Source organism: Hoplias malabaricus, chromosome 18 (genome assembly GCF_029633855.1).
Source record: "Hoplias malabaricus isolate fHopMal1 chromosome 18, fHopMal1.hap1, whole genome shotgun sequence".
Taxonomy (NCBI): Eukaryota; Metazoa; Chordata; class Actinopteri; order Characiformes; family Erythrinidae; genus Hoplias; species Hoplias malabaricus.
This window is the reverse complement of record NC_089817.1, coordinates 15,565,265-15,583,237: the sequence shown is the minus strand read 5'-3', so window position 1 is coordinate 15,583,237 and position 17,973 is coordinate 15,565,265.

Genomic DNA, 17,973 nt, shown 5'->3' with positions numbered 1-17,973 from the left:
ATCCAGTTCAGTACATTCTTAAAATATTTAAAGTTAAGGAAAACCCTTTGTTTTTACCTCTTCTTCCTTGTTTACATAGTAAAATAAACACGTCTCTGTTCCGTTTATGAAACGGTATTGGAGTCTGCCCCGGATGAGCCTGGTATGTGTGGTGGCCATTGTTACTGCTGTTAAGTGTCACTAACCCACAATGAAAAACTCGCCCTTATCCAGCAACGTGGAACCAGTTCAGTTCACAAGCCTGGTTTGGGGCTGTTCCGTGCAATTCCGCTAATGTAACATAATAGTGCAGTTCCACTAACATAAGGAAGTTCCACTATCAGTTTATTCCTGAACCAGAAATAAATAACGTTCTTCAGTGCGAACAGTGATGGTGGCCGTGGGCTTGTCAAGCAGCCCTACGTTTTTCTTGCCTGTCACATTCTATTAATCCAATCCATATCAGGAGGATGTCGGCATGGTGGCACAGCAGGTAGTGTCGCAGTCACACAGCTCCAGGGACCTGGAGGTTGTGGGTTCAAGTCTCGCTCTGGGTGACTGTCTGTGACAGTGTGTGTCCTCCCCTTGTCCAAGTGGGTTTCATCCCACGGTTCAAAAGAAAAATACGCTTTGGTAGGTGGATTGGCGACTGAAGTGTCCGTAGGTGTGAGTGAATGTGTGAGTGTGTGTCGCCCTGTGAATGATTGCTGCCCCCTCCAGGGTGTATTCCTGCCTTGCGCCCAATGATCCCGGGTAGACTCCGGACCCGTCACGACCCTGAACTGAATAAGCGGTTACAGATAATGAATGACTGAATAACAGGAGGTGTTTTAACATTTTCCATTTTAAAATCTCATAACCTCACACCTGGACTAAGGGACGGACACTGACTGACTGACCCATTGTCTAATACAGGTGGGTGGATGAGGTGGTGGTAGTAGTGGTTGCAAAAATGATGTTTGAATTCAAATGCGGAAAGCACCCATTACCTGTTTGATCAACTGCCTGAGGTAATTACCTCTGTCTCTGATGATGTTTTGGGTGTTGCGTAGGAGAGTGATGATGTAGATAATTAGAGGGCAGTGCTGTGCTTTTCGGTGGATTCCAGCCATCATAATGGTTACATGAGAAGGGAAGCTCTGGGTATTAGTGCCTTTATTTATGATATGTGATCTGTATAAAGCACCAAAGACAGATGGTCATTGTGGAAACCCAGAGAGCGTTACTAAAAACCCCTTTTACACCCTTATTTACACGCAAGCACAATGTACTGCCTCTCTTCTGTTTCGCACTCCATGCCCTCAGTGCCACATTTCCATTTTCCTGCTTTGCCCAGCAGTTGGGACTTTCCAGCCATTCCATGATTTCCTGAAATCCACCTGGAGCTCTTGTTCTCCGCTGGGAAAACCTAGATCTTTCTGCATGAAATTAAGCCCAAACGGACCTCTCCCTGATTATCTGACTTGTGTCCACGCTTCAGAAGAGTTCGTACAATATTTTAGTCTAGGCCTGTTTTCACAAAGGGCTTATCTTATCATCAGATACCATCCTTCCTGCGCTGACGTAAGATACGATCTAAAAAGGCATCATTTTCATAACAAAGCAGTGTGTCTGCAAAATCATAACTTAGTCACTTTAATGTAGGCTTATCAAGATTTATAGATAACCTTTTGGAAATTAACATTATTGATGCATTGCTAGTGATCTGTTGAGATTTTCCAACCTAATGATTAAAGTTTTATTTTAATTTTTTAAAAATATATAATTTTTATTTTTTCTTTTTCTTTGGTGGCCCCATATTGATACACTTTGCAGACTGTAGTCCAGTCAAATCTGCTCAACACATTTAAAACATCACCAATAAGGTGGGGGGAATACCAAAGTATGCAAAGTAACATGCACTATGGCCTGTAATTGTGGAACTACAAAGTGCACAGATATGGTCAGAGGAACTAGGTCATTTTCATGTTATAGCTGATATGTATATAATGGAAAAAACTACAAATAGCTTTGCCACTTCCTTTTTTGTAAAATTTCCCTCAGGTACAAATATGTCCATTGCTTAGACTAATAATAGCATTATGCCGTCTAAGGGTAAACGTCATGTTTCGGGTCTGTTGTGTCATCACGGTAATGTGAGAACACTTGAGAGGATCAGCTGGTTTGAGTTGCACTTTCAGTTTCAGTTACCTCACTAGTGTCGGACCATGGGAAAACCCAGTCCCTTTTACACTGTAATTATTCAACTCTAAATATATCAGCGTCTGATATTATTAAGTGCTATAATCTTTCATCATAATCTTCTGCATTAACCACATCTTTTAATCATGACATTTACTTACGAGCACACATCAGCGGTTTACACTTAGATTGCAGAACCGCAGTGTATGGTCAAAGGCTGTGGGCACCTGCTTATCTATTAATCCCTCTGATAGCCTCTACTTTTCTGGTTAGGCCTTAGACTATGTTCTGTGAGGATTTGTTGGCATTAGGCCATGAAAGCATTAGTGGCACTGGCATTCGACTGAATGGAATGTCAAATTCGACTACTCCACAGACCAACACTGGGGAGCTTTGTGCCCCTTAAGCCAACAAAAAGCCTACAAGTTATAGCCTACAAAACATTTGGGCATGAATGAAGTGTTATGTCACGTCTTTGTTCATTTCCAAGTCCATTTATGGCAATGGGCATATGCTTCAAACTAGAAGCATTGGTTTAACCATTTCCTTCAAGTTACAAAGGACTCTTCAAATGTAGTGCTGTGTTCCTGTATGAGCTGAGAATCCAACCCCACTTTGCATTTGGAGGACATTCATTCATCCATTCATTGTCTGTAACCGCTTATCCTGTTCAGGGTTGTGGTGGATCCGGAGCCTACCCGGAATCACTGGGCAGTCCTTCACAGGGCAACACATACTCACATATTCACTCACACAGAAACACCTATCGATTTTTTAAAAGAGCCAATCCACATACCAACGTGTGTTTCTGGACCGTGGGAGGAAATCTGAGCACCCGGAAGGGACCTGCACAGACACAGGGAGAGCACACCAAACTCCTCAGACACACGGAGCAGCGCTTGAACCCACAACCCCAAGACTCTAGAGCTGTGTGACAGCGACACTACCTGTTGTGCCACCATGCTACCCCATTTGGAGGACAGCTAGTAAATAAAAGTTTATGTATTGTACCTCTGTTACATTTACAAGCATTTACACAATTCCCTTGGGACTTAAAGCAGTATTACATAAAGACATAAAGCAGCTTGTCATTTCTACTCTAGGCTCTGGACTGTAATTTTGAGGGAGATATGAAACCACACCCCTCCTCCTTGACTAAGCAACAACATCAAAACCACAGCAAGCAGAAGCTGTCATTTTTGCTTATTTCTTTGGTTTCTGCTCTCTCTGGATTTCACTTAGTTGTTTTGTTTCTCTGTCATCCTATCTGTCTTTCACAGTTTAACCTTGCCTTTGCAGTTTCACATAAAAGTGGGTACTTTTCCTTGCTGAGATCGGAGATACTCAGGAGGTGATGATACCTTATGCAGCAAGGGGAGCCCAGTTGATTGGCTTATTAATGTTTTCAGAATGAAAACCTGAATGGCCATGTTTTCTGAATTAGTCAGCCCACGACAACCTGAGAGTTTATGTTATTTCAAAGTGTATGTGTAGGTAGATTCCAGATCTGAAATGTGCTTTTTTCATATACCCCACTACACATGAAACGACAAGAAAATTTAATATCACAATTATTGTGCCCACAATTATCACTGTACTTTTAAAATGTGCTGATACACAAAATAATATATATGCAAAAGATATTGATTCATAAATCACTTCATCAAGTTTTATGTTGAACACAAAATTAGCAAGATTATGTACTAATTTAAGTTTTAAAAAATTACTTTAACAATAAACTCTGCAGTCTTTTTTTAATGCAGTCTTAGGTTAAGCTGTATGTGAGATTAAGATGGTAAACAATTGTATTAGGTTTTGTTTAACAAGTCATTATAAATATATATAAATATTGCTGCATAGACCAAATTGAGTTCATTTCTTAAGAGGCACGTTTATTTCAAATAGCTTCTAGTGCACAAAGGTAAATGCATTTGAATGTAACCAACAATTTAAGATGGACTTTATGTTAATGCTGGCAGCAGAATCTTACACAGCTCAGTTTAAGTAGAATTTAAGGTGGGGAGGAAAAACACTTATAGGAATACAATTATAGCGCTATTTAAGGTGGAAGACATGGTATGTTTGTAATTCATAATGCATAATACATCTTATTAGAATGCATTCTTTTTTTCCCATCTTGTTTGGCATTAAATAGGAAAACAAATTAATAAACCAGTACATTTCTGCAGCCACGTGTTCACAAGAGACATCAGTTAGCCCATCAGTTTACTACTCTTTCTTTAGTAGCTCTGGTGTGGTGCCCAATCTCACCTCCAACCCAAATACAGCAAGCATATATCGGAATGAAAATTTAGTAAATTGGACTGTGTATGAAAAAGCACCAAAATGTGGCATTTTGTCTAATATTCTGTTTAATCACCTGTGGTCCGCCCAGAAAACGCTGTGCAAAACGCCAGTGGACTTCCAACTTCGCTGACCAACCGTGGTCCACTCTCTCCTTGCTATCAGGGAATGGCAGGCTGTTCCGATCCGGATCCGTGTTTGCTCCAGTAGATCCGTGTAACAGTCACATTTGTTTAGATGATTTGGCCCAACTCCACTGCGGGTCTTTGGGAAACAAAATCAGGACAGGGAAGTGAGATTGGGCGCCACACCATGCCTCTATCAGAGCTGCTTTTTGCACAACAGGTGTTCTCTGCCTATTTTCCACATTGTATAAAAACACAGCTCCTGAGCGTGTTCTCAATGCAAGAAAGTGAATGACGCTAAAATAAAAGTGTCTTACTAGTTGTCTGTGGACTTCTTTTAATTGTGGAAAGTATAATGGTGCCTTGCACTGAAAAAGCAAAGAGAGCTTACCGGTATATTTCCATTTTTCTACAGTAAATGGCTTTTGGTCAATAGATGTATAACATTCCTGCTACAAATTCCCACTCACTAATGACATTATTGAGTATTGGGGATTTTTATAGTTTTATAACTAGCGTTTAAAAGCTGTAAACAATTACAGTGTTGCGCAAACGTGTTAGTGTTCTCTTGAGGAATGGGTGAGTTTTTCTATATTAAAATGGCCAATAATTTTATAAATGATTTTGCTTATGCTACATAGAGGCCCATTGGCTTCACTCAGGAGCGCCCCCTGCCGTCTGTCAAAAGCGGAGAACATTATCATGGGAACACGTAAAGCGGCTCTGGCTCTGTCATTGCGCCATGTTTCCCCCGACAAAAACAAACAAACAAAACTACGTATATGCGGCGCGGCGCTGAGGCCACGGTGTGACTGTCCCTAACTTTGTAACAGACGTGGGTTTTTCATAAAGTGCTAACAGCGGTATTTCACATCGAAACGGTAATAAACCGTCTGGAATTTTAGCGTGGTTTACAATGAAACCGGTAACCGTTTCTTGTCTAACCCCCATCAATATAATTTAATAGATTTCTTATAATGAAATGAGTCATCTGGTGTTCTCACTTCTGTTTAGAAAGTTGGTGATTATCACCTGGAACATCAGCAGTATTGTCATGTTTTAATGGCATTAATAAAAAGGCAATTTAGACATAAAATAATCCGTTATTTAAGATTTTGAATTCCGTTGTGTTACTAAATATAATTCAGGTCACGTGGCACTACAAATAGGTCTGTGTGACAAAACAACAAAATCCTATTTGACTATGGATGAACAACTAATACAAATGGGTGTTCTTAGATGTGTATCCATTTTATAACTATCTGAAATGCAATAATCATGATAATGGTTGCTGAAAATCTGTTTTGATCCTAGATTAGCAAAGCACGCCTTGTGAACCACCCTTGAGTTACCGACCATAAGTGTTGTGGAATTGTCTGGTTTCTCAAGAGGTGATTTCAGAAGACTAAGATGAAACTAGCTTCACCCACTGAATGCTGTATGACATGCATGATTTGTACCCACATATTTTGCCTCTGAGTGGACTTGGGGACTTTTTTAGGTTAATGACACATGAATCAAATTCAAAACATGCTGGTCAGATATTTAAGGATATACTTGGTTAGTGCTGTTTTGCTGTGTGGCTGAAGATAAGCACAGGCTTTCCACAAAACATGTTCTGGCAGTTGCTGTTTACAGGGCAGCTAATACTTCAGTTCCATCCGTTCCTTGTAGTAACTGGTGACAATACATGGTTGTCCAATATTTTTTTTTCTAAAATCAACAGTTTAAATAGGTTATTTCTTATGAGCTATTTAGACATAGGTCTACTCTTTTGGCACAGCTTTACACCAGATATTGGAACATTCCTGCGAGGATATGTTGGAGTCTATCAGTCTCATGGGTATTACTAAGGTCAGGCACCGATGTCAGATGGTTGATAATGGACCAAAAATCCGACTCGTACTCATCCTGAAGGTTTTGAATGGAGTTTAATCACTTCAGAGTACACAGATCCACAGCCCAGTAGTTAGATTAATACCTCTCCAGACAATGCTTTGAATTATCATAGTGACCTTAGACCACTGTAGCAAATTCTACAAGCTCTTGTGTGCCTGTGTTTACAGTGAGTGCATGTCTAAGCAGTTGATTTCATTCATTTTAAAGGGTGTCTACAAACCTTTGGACTAGTGTCGACAGGAAACATGTAAGAGTCCTTTTGAAGTTAAAAAAATATCAAAATTAAGTAAAGGAAGTATGGTTTTAAACCATGCCTGTATCACCCAGTTAAGCACATAAATGTGGTCCACACTAAACTAAACTGATTCCATATGTTCAGACTTTAAGCTTAAGATCTGATTCACTGATACATGACCAAATTCAGGATTTACTGCACACCCCGTAGACTCATGCATCTTGAAATGCCTCCTGGGCCCAATGCATGTGAAACATCTTGAAGTAAAAGAGATGTGTTCGTGGGGTTTCCCCTGTGGACACAAAGGATTGAGATATTTGAAACATTCAGTCTTGTTTCTAACACATAATCATGTCTTCTTTTGCGTTAGGAGAATATCTTACGGAAGCATGGTGTGTGTGGTATTTAAGATAACAGCTAGGAGCTTAGCTGGGGGCTTCCCCTAACTTCTTTGTGTCCTTCAGGGGATCGGCTTTCACGTTATCTGTATTGATTGATTTTTGAATGCCGTTCTGTGCAGTCTTGATTGTAGCATCATTGGGTGTCTACAAAGGCGCTGTTTAAATGTAGCTGTACATGTGTGTGATTGTAGGAGGTTGTTGGACTAAGACTTGAGTGGATTCCTCTGAAAGTGATAGAATTCTGACCAATCTGGTTTGAATTCTGAGGTTCTAATGTTCCACAAAATTTTTTTAGAAATGTTTAGTTATGTATGTTTACCTACCACCAACAAGTGTTTTTAACCAAAGAGGTTTTTCCAAAATATTTCATTGTTTTGCAGTGGTGTCTTCTTACTTATTTTACAGGAATTTCCCTCACCGTTGGTCTTTTACTTTAATAATTTAAAAACTCCCATCTGGAGTGATAATTTTTGACAGCACCGGCCTACATTTAGAGAAGCGGGCATGGGACCAAAGCATTGCTGGACTGATGCCTATGACTGGAAGGAAAATTGGAGGTCCGGGGTGTGGGGTGGGGGTGTGGGGTGGAGGTGTGTGGTGGAGGTGGGGGTTCTCCTCTGTCAACATTCACAGCTTAACTGCCCTTGAGCAAGAACTCTAACCCACAGTTTCTGGTTATGTGTGTGTGTGTGTGTGTACCTGGAATATGTCACACTGTGGGGAACAAAACGCTTGTCTTCCTTGTGGGGACCACCAGTTAGTCGGCATGATATAAGTCATTCATTTCTAGGTGGAGACATGTTTTAAAAATCGGTTAAGGTGACTCAAAGAAAAGTTAATGGTTAGTTTCCATAAAATAAATGGAAGTCCATGTAATGTCCTCACAACATGTGTGTTCTGCTGGTACAAGTGGATCAGACACAGCAGTGCTGCTTGAGTTTTTAAACACTGTCCAGTCACTATCCACCCTGTTAGACATCTCTACCCTGTGTGTCCACCTTGTAGATTTTGTGTTGATTGTCCTCTTAGTGGACACAGGATGCTGCCCACAGGACCCCTCAGTGTCACTGCTGGACATCAACCCAAAGTATGGTGCCAAAAGTGTCCTGTGTCTCCTGATGAAGGATAAGAGGGCAACCAGTAACAGATGAGCTACTGTCTCGGACTGTACATCTACAAGGTGGACCAACTAATACAGGGTGAAATAGGGATGATAAAGTACGCAGAGATGCAGGTGGACCATCTGTAATTGTTACCATCTGTAATTGTAGAGCTCCAAAATGCAACTGTATGGTTAGTGGAGCTGATAAAATGGACAATGAGTATACAAGGTAGAATACAAGGTTGACATGCAAAGCTTGCTGCAGCAACAGCCTCTGCCCTTCTGTGAAGACTCTACATTAGATGTTGGAACATCTCTGTAAGATTTATAGGCAGTTAGCCGTGAGAGCATTCGTGTCACTGGCACGGAGCTGTGCAGGCATAGTTTGTGTAATCTCCATGGAAAAGCATGACATGAAATAGGAGCTGGGGTCACTGTTCTCAAAGCCAAAAGTTGGCTAGATGCATAAAACATCTTGAGCTGTGGGTTGTGAAATAATGGCACTACATTCACTGGAGAGATAAACCTCCATCCAATAACTTTAATATGATTTGGAGTGGTGTATTGGTACATTGTCAGACAAATTGTCACTGTGGTAGTACTCTCAAAGGTACATATTCAGTACCTTTAATTAGGGAAACTAATTGTACCTTATACTACATGTACATTTTATAATTGTTTTGATTTCATATGCCAGTTCTATAATTAAATCTTACAAATATTCACCTCTCCGCCTGGAGAAGACAATATAATGTACCTGTAGGAACAAAACTGAACTAAAACCAATGTTGTACCTTTAAAGGTAGGTTTACACTGTTTGTACCTTTAGTGACCAATAATGTACCTGACTTTAGTAACGTTGACATGTCTGCATATCATCAAATTCTTACAGAAACCTCACAATGTGTACTGCAAGTCTTTCCATGAAGCTGTTACCGCAGCAAATGAGAACAGCAAACTATCAGTGCCCATAATTTCAGATGAAATGTTGGTTGAGTTGCATCACAGCTCATAGGATGGCCATTTCGTACAGACATCTGCACTCCTCGGCTGCTACTGTTGGATCAGGGATCATGTAGAGGAACATATAAACAGCAGGAAGCAGCTCACCAAACTGGATGGTGAATGTATGGCTAGGCCTCTTCCTCTGTGATATCAGGCAGCTCAGACAGACTCAGTACATGTGGCTTTGGTTAGCAGCGTTTTGCGCTCTTGCACAATCTTTGAGGGAGGATTTATGGGCCTGGGTCCCTTCCGTGGCACTCGTTCACCTCTCCTCTCGGTCGAGTGTCTGCACACTCCTGTGGGAGCCCAGTGAACAGAGCCCCGCATTGCCTTTAAAAACAACGTCTGGCATCAATCTTACAAGCTTCTTAACGCTCCCTTTATTTGATTTAGGGCCCATGTGAGGACTCAGGGTTTTTTTTTACTCAAGAATTTGCAAGGCCCAGCAGATAATGTGAGCCTGTTTTCGCCGTCCAAATGAGTGTCTCCGTTTTTTTTTTTTTAAACCTCATTTGAACTTATTTAGTGTCCTTAGCATTATGTGAAAGTCGTGACTCAAAACGGCTTGGAGTAAAGTCATTTAACTTTTTCCTTGCTTTATTTTATTATTTATTTATTTATTTGAAAGCAATAGATATATATTTGATATATATTTGAAGAATGTTCAGACATAAAGCAGCTAGTACAACAACAGCTGGAATATATAACAGTGGAATGTAAATAAAACACCCAAACGTTAGTGATAAGGTAAAGCAGGATTATCGAGAGTGGGAGAGAAAAATGTAGGTGAACTCCACTGAGTAGAGTCATCATCCTCAGTAATCCCAGGTGGTGGTAAATTTCAACATCATCAGCATATTTTTTCACCCACTTCTTGCTCAACTCACTTTTTTAAAGAGCAGTCTCCAACCTCCCACCACCACACAGATCAGATTCACTGTATTTGTGTGGGTGTTCAGCTGATATTAGCGTCCTAAAGTCGGCTCTGTTTGCTGAAGGTTGAACTTGGTCTGATGCAAAATTCTAAGAACGTCCCACCTCTCTTTGTTGTTGTTGCTATATCTGTCAAAGTTTTGGGTACCTATTAGTATCTGTTTCTTACACATGACACAGTGTTGTTAAAACTCAACGAGGAAGATTTGTTATTGTTAATCAACATTTTTAGAGCGCAAAAAAATTGGGAGGTGCTCAACATTACAAAGCGATGCAAGACAATGTGGTTGTGTGTTAGTTAACGCAGCAGAACTTTGCTGGAGGGGTGCTTCTCATAGTGTGTTGAGAGATCCAGCGACATTGCATTGTATCAGTCATGTATCAGTGATTTACTAATTACTGTCAGATTTTTGTATCCGCAGGGTAACACAAATCAGCATATGCTCAAGTCCCTTATGTAACATTTGCATATATCCTACACATACACCCTCATATACTTTAACTAGTGTTAGATCTCTAGATAACTTATAATCCCTATATAAATTGTGTAAACTTTGGAGGCTATATATATATATATATAATTATTATTAAATGAATAAATAAATAATTAAATAAAAGGAGAATTAATTAATTATTTCATTTCGTTATTGATTTTTTAAATAAAAGCTTAAATAATTATTTACGTTTACATTTTAAATATTTAATTAATGGATTCATTCATTCATTGTCTGTAACCGCTTTTCCAGTTCAGGTTGCTGAGGGTCCAGAGCCTACCCAGAACCACAGGGCGACACACACTCTCACATTCACTCACACACTCACACCTATGGACACTTTTGAGTCTCCAATCCACCTACCAACGTGTGTTTTTGGACTGTGGGAGGGAACCGGAGCACCCGGAGGAAACCCATGCCAACACGGGGAGAACACACCTCACAGACAGTCACCATTTATCATTTATCTTTTACTTAATTATATAACTATTTATATATTTATTTCATGCCCCATGCAGCCTTGCACTATGAAATAATTAAATCTGTCAACGTCATTCATCATCTGTCAGTGGGCAGACCTAACTCCGATCCAGTCAGATTTATAGCCTGCTGTTGGTTAGATCCGCTAGGATCTTTTTCTACCTAGCGATCGCTAACTTCAGGTTGTCTGTTGGGTGCTGTGGTGGAACCTGATGGAGGGGAAATAATGGAGCTGCAGGGGTTTTTCTTAATGCCTCTTCAATTAAATTTGCAGCCTCCCTTAAGAGTTCCAGGAAGCTTTTCAACATTTTGAGCTCTTCCGTCATTAGTAGACAGAAAAATGAATGGAATTTAAGTGATCAATCTGTCTTGCCTTACCTGCCCACTGACGGATGATGGATGATGCTGACAGATGTAATAATTTTATAGTGCCAGGCTCATGAAATTAAAAAATAAATTGTTAAATAATTAATTACATAAATTATTAATTACATAAATGATACACTTAATAAAATATTTAAAATGCACATTTAAATAACGATTAAACAAATCATGTACAGTTATTAAAGCTTTTATTTGAAAATGATATAATTAAATGAAACATTTCATTAAGGAATTATCTTTTTAATTAATAATTTCTTTATTTATTTAATTTTATGATATTGTCACAAAAAATCTCTCCATTGTAAATAAATAAAGAGGCACACAACACAATTAGAGAGTGAAAAGACACTGTGAAAAAAAAAGCCCAAATAACAAGTGCTCTGGAGAGACTGAGTGTGTGTCAAAGGGCAGTGTGCTACAGCAGGGTACACCTACACAGTACTCCAGTCTCTTCTATTTAATGTAAAGCTATTTTGGGGGAATTTCAAAGGAGATTTTTTTTCTTTTTGGAAAATTCCAAAAACAAAACAAAGAAACGTTATTTATTTTTGATCCACGGTTGATAGAATCTGTAAATGTGTGAATATGGACAGCTGTATACAACAATAAACACCATTTGCCATCCTTTTTGTATCTAAATAGCCCTGTTCAAAACAGTGTGTTAGTGTTAGTGTGGCAATGCACACATTACACATTTTTAAATTTTTTTAAAATAATGTGTCCACCAGTATAAACACAATTTATCATTGAAATAAACACAGATATACATATACTCCTCCAAAATATTGACGATTTTTTGTTATATCTAACTAAGACACTTTCAATTGAAAAAGAGAAGGAATCTTTACTTCATAGGTTCTCTTGGGAACCTGTCTTTGGAAGTGAACACACACACACACACAAGCATGTTGCCAGCCATAGCACTCTGGGAGACGTTAGAAGGACCCTTGCTCAAGGGTACTTCAGGCATGGATATTGAGGCAGCAGAAAGCAAAAGTTCCTTCCCTCCCCCTCCTCCATTTTTCCTGCTAGTTCTGGCATTAAACTGGCAACCTTCCAGTCCCAAGGCAGCAGGAAGACATCAGTCTGAAGACAACAGAGTCTTTAGACTGATAATGAAAAGCTTGAGACTGAAATGATAAAATGATGAAAGTCATTGTGGCATCAAACATTATTCAGTGAGTCATCCGAATCTCTATCTCCGTTTCCGTCTCTTTTCGTGCCATCTCTAGAGAATTGTCTGAGCTTTGGGCTGTGTGCTCGCAGGAAATTGGCTCATTCTGAAAGGAAAACATCAGATGCTCTTTTAGAAATGTCTGCCCTTCAAAGCTGTTGCGTAAAGCTCTGTGCGAGGGCGAGAGAGTTTCACTAATGTAATGATGTTATGTCTGGCTCAAAAGATTTAAAGAGGCTTAAGGACTCTAATGGTAAAAACAAATCCATCGCACATAATTAGGGCTGCTGAAGAAGCACTTTGTCACAGATAGCTTATTAAACATTTAATGTCTTTCTGAAGACTTCCTCATACTTGTTCAGTGTTGTCTCCTGTAGTGGAATCTGCCTGAAAACCCTTTGTGTGATGTTCAGGCCTTTGATTGTGTTAAATCTTGTCTTGGCAGAGATCTGAAATTATGTGTATATATATATATATATATATTTAAGGTAAAATAAAATATAGATAAATATAGATATGAGTGGATAAGACACAGTGCTGCTGAATTTTTTAAACACCTCAACTCCTGGACTGCTAAGTAAGAGACGGTAGCTTTTTTTTTTTTTTGAGTGTAGGAACAAGGAGATTGTTTTAATGTTGTGGCTGATTGGTGTACAGTGAGTCTTTATAAGTGTGGTTAGATATTAGTATGCTCGGAGACGTGCTCTAAGCTGCTTTATACAGTGGGTTGTGATTCATAGAAACGTAATGAAGATGTTTTTGGGAGTAGTTTCTATTTTCTCCTGCTGACGAGGACAGAAGACGACCAAATCAAAAAGGGCAAGGCATTACTGATGGCTTACATGTGTGTATAAATAAACACATTCCTCTTCTCTGTGTAATGCTGTGAGTCTTTGTGCTTTTGGGGGATTAATAGGCCTCCTCCTCCTCCTCCTCCTCCTCCTCCTCCTCCTCTTCCACCTCCTCTCCAGCCACACCTGCACATCTGGACCTCATTAGAATCACTGATTGCCTGAAATAAGTGTGTGTATATGAGGAAGTACTGTAGTATCTTGTATGATGAGGCATTTTATGACCTCTGAGTGATCATGACCACTGAACGTGAAGTCAACCTTGCTGAAACTCATACTATGTGCCAGAGAAAGCTAGTAAAATAAAGAAATGTGGACGTTGTGATGACATCATCAGCCATAACATTATGGCCACCATCTTGTTTCTACACTCAGTGTCCATTCTTTCAGCTCTACTGACCATACAGGAGCACATTGTACTGTGTTGTGCTGTGTTTAATGTGTGTTGTGCTGGTACAGGTGAATCAGACACATCAGTGTTTTAAACTCCTTGGTATCATTGCTATGCTGAGGACAATCTACCCACCTACATAATAGAATAGAATAGAATAGAATTCAACTTTATTGTCATTGCACATGTCACAAGTACAAAGCAACGAAATGCGGTTTGCATCCATCCAGAAGTGCATAGTAGTAAAATATATATATATATATATATAAATATGTATATTACAAATGTACAGTAAATTGTTTGGGTATGTTGTGAATAGATATATATTAGTATGTACAGGTTATGAATGTGCAGACTATGAACAGGTTATAAATATGAATGTGAAAGTGTATAAACAGAGTATAATAAATAATATATAAGTGTGTACTTATGAACAATGTAGGTTATTCATACAGTATGTACAATAGTGGGCAATATATAAAACAGATGAGAGAGCCGGTAAGTGGTGTTTAAGTCCATGTGTTATTAGCGTGTGTTAGGATACAGTTTGCCAATATTGTTCGGGTATCGGGAGGCAGAGTTCAGGAGTGTGACAGCTGTGGGAAAGAAGCTGTTCTGGTCTTAGTCCGCAGGCTCTTGTAGCGCCTCCCAGAGGGCAAGAGGGTGAAGAGTCTGTGTGTTGGGTGACTGGGATTTTTGATGATTTTTCCAGTCCTTTTCAGACACCACTTCCTATAGATGTCCTCTAAGGCAGGAAGTGGTGCTCCGATGATGCGTTGGGCGGCTTTCACCACCCTCTGCAGTGCCCTTTGGCCTGAGGCAGAGCAGTACCCGTACCATACTGTGATGCATTTGGTCAAGATACTCTCAATAGTGCAGCGATAAAAGTTCACCAGGATGTCTGAGGACAGGTGGTTCTTCCTCAGAGTCCTCAGAAAAAAGAGGCGCTGGTGAACTTTCTTGATCAGCTTGGAGCAGCCGGTCGTCCAGTTGAGATCCTCGGAGATGTAGACACCTAGGAATTTGTAGCCCTGTGCAGCAGTAGATGAGCTACGGTCTCAGACTTTACATCTATAGTGTGGACCAATGAGGATGGTGTGTCTAACAGAATATACAAAATAATGTTTAAAAACTCCACTTGTATTCCAATAGTGGTGGTAAGAGAATGGACAGTGACTGTAGAAACAATGAGGTGGTCATAATTCAACAGCTGATCGGTGTAAACACCCTCTATCACTCCAGGAAACACAAGTCCACTGATCATGGTGTGACCTAAGGTTCATATGTGGCTGTTCCATAACATCCAATGCATGTTTCCTATAGAGATTATAAACTTGTTTTCTTCCCTTCTCACTAGTACAAATGTCCAGTAGTACAACATATTTTTGCATGTCTATTAACAATTTCCCTGTGCATATTATTTTATTTATTAAGATACATTAAATGACGTCATGGTGGTGCAGCAAGTAACGCACAGCTCCAGGGACCTGGAGGCTGTGGGTTCTAGTCCCGCTCCAGGTGACGGTCTGTGAGCAGTTTGTGTGTTCTCCTCTGGGTGCTCCGGTTTCCTCCCACGGTCTTACAGCACATGTTGGTAGGTGGATTGGCGACTCAAAAGTGTCCGTAGGTGTGAGGGAATGTGTGTGTGTGTTGCCCTGTGAAGAACAGGCGCCTCCTCCTGGATGTGTTCCTGCCTTGCACCCAATGATTCCAGGTAGGCTCTGGACCACCGTGACCCTGAATTGGATAAGCGGTTACAGATAATGAATGAAAGAATGAATAAAGATATATTAAATCTATTAAAAATTAAGGTAAAAATCATTTTATTAAAATCTCAAACAAATTTTGTTTCTCATTATCTCAATAATAGTATTGTTATTTGGAGAAGCAACTTTTGTTTTATTTGTATGATAATTATTTGAATAATTCCAGATATCCATAAAACGAATAAAATGAACACTTTATTAATGTAAAAATGACATTAGAATACATGCAAGCAGTATGGCTTTTTGGGACTCAATGTACAGGCTACCGTGTTGAAGATGTAGTGACTAGTGACATTGTGTAAAGTGATGCTAAAGTAAATGGTTTTACTCCGCTGGTGTAATTTGACTTCATCTGTAGGGGAATTCCCAAATTTAAAAACCTAAAAGACTTTTAAGTTAAATTCTTAATGTCAGCAGTGTCAGAATTCGGTTTTACACATAAGGTTTTTTGCATCAAAGGGGTTCCCCTAGAAAACCCCTGCTGGAAATGAAATTATTTTTCATTACCTGAAAATACATGCAATATAGATATATTGAGGAAGGACGGGCCTTTCACTCACTGATGTATGTTGTGTTTTCTTGTCGGCTGCTCAGATACAGAACTTAAAGTGGGTCCTGTCTTTCATTTTGTTTCATTTAGATCTAAGTAAGATGTTTATAACTGTAACTATGTCAAAAGTACCTGTTCTTCTTCTTCTTCTTCTTCTTATTATTATTATTATTTCTTATTACAATTATACTATTAATATTATATATTTAATTAAACATTTTTTTTCTACATTTTACCTCTAGAATAATGCTTTATGCTAATGCCATATTTTTGGTTTGATTTGATCTGCTCCCTTCAGCAAGGTGCTATAGGGTACCCCAGGCTATGAAAGGAAATGTAAGCATTTTTATTGCAAATGCAATTCCTTTGATCAGTTCCTTATTTACTCATTACTTAGAGGATTATTATAATAATATTTTGCATCAGAAGATTTTTTAAATTGCATGTTTTTGTAATAATATATATTATTGTTATGTACATGACCCATTTTAACTGTTACCTGTTATACAAAATTGTAGTTACACTGTTGTTAAACATGGTTATTAGAGACTCAATATTAAAGCAGTAGAACACAAGAGGGAGTGTGTTATAATGAAATAACATTGCAGTGCTCTATTCCATCACAACCATGGTGTTATTTTACAATAACACATGACCTTGATTGTTGTATTGCTTTTATAGAACATTCATTCATTAGTTCATCTTTAGTGGTCTGTAACCGCTTATCCAGTTCAGGGTCACGGTGGGGCTGGAGCCAACCTGGAATCACTGGGCGCAAGGCAGGAAAACACCCTGGACGGGGCGCCAGTCCTTCACAGGGTGACACAAATTCACATGTTCACTCACACACCTATGGACACTGTTTTTGAACCGCCAGTCCACCTACCAACATGCGTTTTTGGACTGTGGGAGGAAACCAGAGCACCTGGATGAAACCCACGTGGGCATGGGGAGAACACACCAAACTCCACATAGACAGTCACCAGGAGCTGTGTGACTGCGACACTACCTGCAGTGCCACTGTGCCGCCGTTTTATAGAACAGTTAAAGAACATAAATTCCATAAGACATAAATAAACAAAGTTGTTAAAGGAGCAATCTGTAGGATATTTACTGTACTTTACTGTGTGTGATCATAGATTAAGGAAACATTCAAAGCTAAGACACTGCTGCCTCTCACAGCATTGCTAAAGCAGTATATTCTCCTTAAAAAAGTGCCCAGTCCGGAGCAGAGCTCCTATGATCCTGCCCCCTGAGGTCCTGCCTGTGTCCTGCCCCCTGTCCAATCATTTTACAGTCCACCGTGTGGCCACGTCTACAAACAGTGTCTTACTGCCATGAAATGACCGAGTGAACATAGTTAATGTTATTTTGTTCCAGACCAAAAAGCCCCATTGCCCTTTTAAATATCTCCATGACCAGAAACAGAGTAAAATGAGAGGAAATATAGGCCTTGTTTTTGAAAAGTGGAGGCAGTTTACAAGCAGCAACACAGAACAGGGCCAGGGCCAGTTTCCTCCTGAACAGGTAACAGCAAGTCATTTCTGAAAAAGTATAGAAGTACAGACACCTATGAATAGATTAAAAGGAGTAAATGTCAGAGGTAATGTGTGTTTTATATAAAGAAAGTGAGGCAAAGTGAAGATTGAAAGGTGCTAGGACTGTGTTATGTGTGTTTTATATGAAGAAGGTGAATAACAACATGATTGAAAAGTGTAA